Raw genomic sequence first — 4,491 nt, forward strand, 5'->3', positions numbered from 1 at the left:
GGGCAAGTGCATACTTATTACTGAAATATCTTAATGCTTCAATAAACAATATCCTTTTATGTTAGATTAAACAACCTACAATTTGAAGCAATGGGAAACTAAAATGCTTCTTCCATGCATCTTGAAATATTCACTTAGTTGTCTTTACAAACAGAATTAGAACAATGACAGAGTAAATTATAGAGAAGTAGCCGTTGATTTGCAGTACTTCATGTTCTTTAGATTAATGCCAGGGCTGACAGAATAAATGGTAATATAAATAGAAAGGCGCAATGTGCTTATATATAAAATGGATAGCTGGCAGCAATTCTATTAAGTATTTCTGATTATATCGCAAATCATAATTGTGAGCACTTTCTAAATGTTATTGAAATTTCAAGACTAAATTGCTGCCTTAACTTCACTGTTAGACATTTCTGATTCTTTACAATATATTATCTGATTATTATTTTTAGTTTTTTTCTCTTTTAATTTTGGATCACTGACTTGATAGCGGTCTGGTAAAATACATAAAAGGCTAATTAATAATGATATAAGTGATATAGAATAACTGACAATATAGTATAGTAATATCAGTTATTTTTCCAGCAGACTCCTGAAAAATATACAATACGACTCTGGCAATTATTTTTCACTTGTCAGTCATTTTACTGACTTTGGGAGCAGTTTACTTTTAACTGAAGTAAATTACTAACCAGCAGAAAATCATGTCCGGTGATGCTTACTAGTCTTTTTAGATGAATAATATATTCGCTAAAAATAATTATTGCATTGGTTACAGCTCCTATAACATCAAAATACCTCAAAGGTAATTATTGTTAAGTGTACTGATTGTGGAGGCGCACGCATCGGACATCTTGCACATAGTAAGACATATAAAGCTAATCAACAATTTACCTGAGGATTGTTGACCAAAACACCAGGAGAAACCCCTTTTCTTTTTTAATAGTGTCATTGAATCATTATTGCCTGGCCCTTGATAGCATCTCACTCAAGGATAACACCTCTGACCATCCCAATGTCTACAGTGTCACTGAACTATGAGCTCAAGTTCTAACATGGTGCTTGAACCCACAATTTTCTGACCAAGAATGAAGAGTTCTACCAACAGAGCCAAGCTGCCACCTTGATAATCAGAAACAATATATATTCAGTATAACCATATCCTGATACAGTTTCAAAAATAAATGTAATTAAACCAAATACTTGCAACACTAATATGGGCTACATAAATGATTGTAGAGAATTATTGCAATTTAATTTTTTGGGGTGGGTGTTGGGGTGTTCTAAATCTCAAAGAACATATAATGAGACATGAACTATCACTATAGATTATCGTGCTTATAGTGGGAGCTTCTTATCAAGAAGAGATGTATCTGAACCATTCAATCTTCGTCTTTTACCTGACTAATTTGTTCATTACAGAGTTCATTTTGTTTTGAATCAATGTTATTAGGTCTCATTCTTTTCCAGTGCACTCTGCCCACAGAATCCACACCTTTTTGTTCACTGAGAGGTCTGGTGGACAGACAATCTCTTTCAAACCTTTCCAAATGCTACTCTTGCACCAAACGCTAGAAAATACCTAGCTCGCTGTCTGCTCTTGCTCTCCTTCCTTCACTATGGAGAGCTATCTTTTGTTTCAGTCAAGAAGAAGAACTCAATACTTTGCACAATGCACTTGTAGAACAATTTAATCAGCACAGTGAAGTTTAAGAGAACATGCCTTCAATTTTAGGCATAATATTTAGATTTATAAGGTACATTATCGTATGTTTTACTAAATAATGGGATCCAATTATATACAATAGATTGAAATTAATAGTTAACAGGCATGAATGATCATAGTTTCACTGACTAATGGGCGCAGTCACAAGGAAACAATATCTTTCCAGTATTTATCAATGAAGTTATTTTTTACCAAAATATGTCATAATGTTGTTCAGGAAGTATTTGATGAATAAAGGGCAAAATTATATTTAAAGCCATGTAATGCACCTCTTCTGTTTCTTTCTGAAAACAAAGTTTTTCGAGCATGGAAAATCATAGATATGACCACGTCCTGGGACGAGTATATGTAGACCTCTCAGTATTTGGTTTGGATACTCGTAAGCATACTGATGGGTTCCTGCATGTGCCAAATACCTGGTTGACCAATATAGATAACTGATTTAAAGTGATGCTAGTAACAGATTTGAGTTAACAGTATCCATAAGAGTCAACTGTTTTCACTGTCTTTTACATGATCCAGTAGATTGAGCTGGCGTATTTTTAAACTTTTTAAAAAATTTCAAAGATCACTCTGAATTGTTTACAATAATACTCCAGATGGTAGAGTTTCAGCACATTTATGAGATCTCATTGAGGATGTGGAAACTTGAATTGATTCATATATGTACAATGAATAGAAAATGTGTATATCAGTACATTTACACTTATCCCAATCTGTTTGTGCAAGTGAATCTTCATTCTCTGATGTTCAATTTTAATTCAATTTTAAGTCACAAGGTCAAGCTTTCAAAGTTGAAAAAATTGCATTCAGCTACATTTATTGCGAAAGTAATCAGTGTCCCAGAACACCTTCTTTTCTGTGTACTGAAAGAGCTAAAAGGCTATTGCAAAATTTTCAAATAACTGTTGACAAGCAAAATCTCCTGCAATTTAAATTTCCTTTAAGTGCCTTTATGTAAGTATACAAAGCTTTATGAGTATTTAATTTATGAATTTTGTTCTGGCTGCCACCTGATTAATATTCCCCACTTCCACATCACAAATATGATAGAACATAATTCAAAATCCTATTTGTGAAGCTGAAAAACTGCTTTATGGTAAAATCAAGGAAAGAACAAATTTTAGTAATGATCATATTCAGAATTTGTTCACAAGTTGAGACTCTGGGGTAAACTTAACAATAATAGTAATAATAATAATCCTTGCATTTTTTATAGCGCTTCTTCACGTCTTTGAGACATCTCAAAGTGCTTCACAGAATACACTGTGAAGTGAATTAAGTATACTTTGTGGACAAATGACAATAAGGTGCTAAGTCAATCATGTACATGGATTTTAATTTGAAATGGCACCCTTTTAAAATAAATTGGTCACTTCAATCCACGTCTGTTTGTAGGACACTGCTGTGCACCATTGGCTGTCGCGTTTCACCCACAGCTACACAGGTCAATTCACTTTACAGTATATTCTGTGAAGCGCTTTGAGATGTCTAGATGTGAAAGAGCTATATCAAATGCAAGGATTATTACTTAAAAGTTGGACTGTCAATTTTCTTCTACTGTCTATTTCATAGAAACAATATTTACTAATGGCTTAATTTAAGGTGGAGTTTTCTCACTCCACCTTAAACTGAGCTATTTGCAAATATTTTCAATTTTATTTGCAAGCAATTTTAAGTAACCTTTGGTGACTTATATGAACAGGCAGCACCATCATACTTTGAGATTAATTGCTTCAACTGTAACCTTATTAAAACCTTAGAAATCTATAGAAATATACCAGTGTCAGCGACAATGAATTGCATACGTGCTTGTCAAGAATCATGATGAACTAGATATTACTGTATTTCTATACAACAACAACAAGATTCCATTTATTGAGCGCCTCTCACGTCGGGAGGACGTCCCAAGGTGCTGTACAGTTGGGTCAGGACCCGAGCAGGGGTATATGGTCAGGGTGAGGGGAGGGAAGGGAGGGAGCGAGGAGGGGGTAGAGAGTCGAGAGGGGAGCTGAAGGCTCGGTCAAAGAGAAAGGTCTTGAGACCGGCCTTGAAGGAGGAAAGGGAGGAGGCGGCGAAGGCACTGGGGGATGGAGTTCCAGAGCCTCGGGGCTGAGAGGCTGAAGGCCCGGCCACCGATAGTAGGGCGGTTGGGGCGGGGGATGTGGAGCCAGAGGAACGGAGGGTACGGGCGGGTAGGTAGGGGGATAGTAGGTCGGAGAGGTAGGAGGGAGCAAGGCCGTGAATGGCCTTGTAGGTGAGGGTGAAGATCTTGAATACTCTAGTTTAACTCAGAGAGCTTTGTAATATAATAATAATAATAATCCTTGCATTTGATATCGCGCTTTTCACGTCGGGAGGACGTCCCAAAGCGCTTCACAGAACACACTGTAAAGTGAATTGACTATATTTGTGGGCGAACGCGGCAGCCAATTGCGCACAGCAATGTCCCACAAACAGTTGTAGATTGAAAATGACCAATTTATTATTGTTTTTGTTTTTGGAGGGATTATTATTAGGCGTGTGGAGTAAGGAAACTTGCCCAAGGTTTCGCCCTGATGGGAATCGAACCCAGGTCTCTCGCTTGAGAAGCGAGTGCTCTAATCACTGAGCTACAGGACTCCACTTTTATAGAATATCAGCAGTCTGTGGAGTTTAGAATAGGGAACATTTGAGAAGTTTTTTTGTCAATGTTGTTATTGTATGGATCACAGCTTCATTTGTACTTGTTTTCAAGAAATATAGTATCTTGCTCAGAGTCC

This window comes from Callorhinchus milii, unplaced genomic scaffold (genome assembly GCF_018977255.1).
Source record: "Callorhinchus milii isolate IMCB2004 unplaced genomic scaffold, IMCB_Cmil_1.0 Scaffold4, whole genome shotgun sequence".
NCBI classification, from domain to species: domain Eukaryota; kingdom Metazoa; phylum Chordata; class Chondrichthyes; order Chimaeriformes; family Callorhinchidae; genus Callorhinchus; species Callorhinchus milii.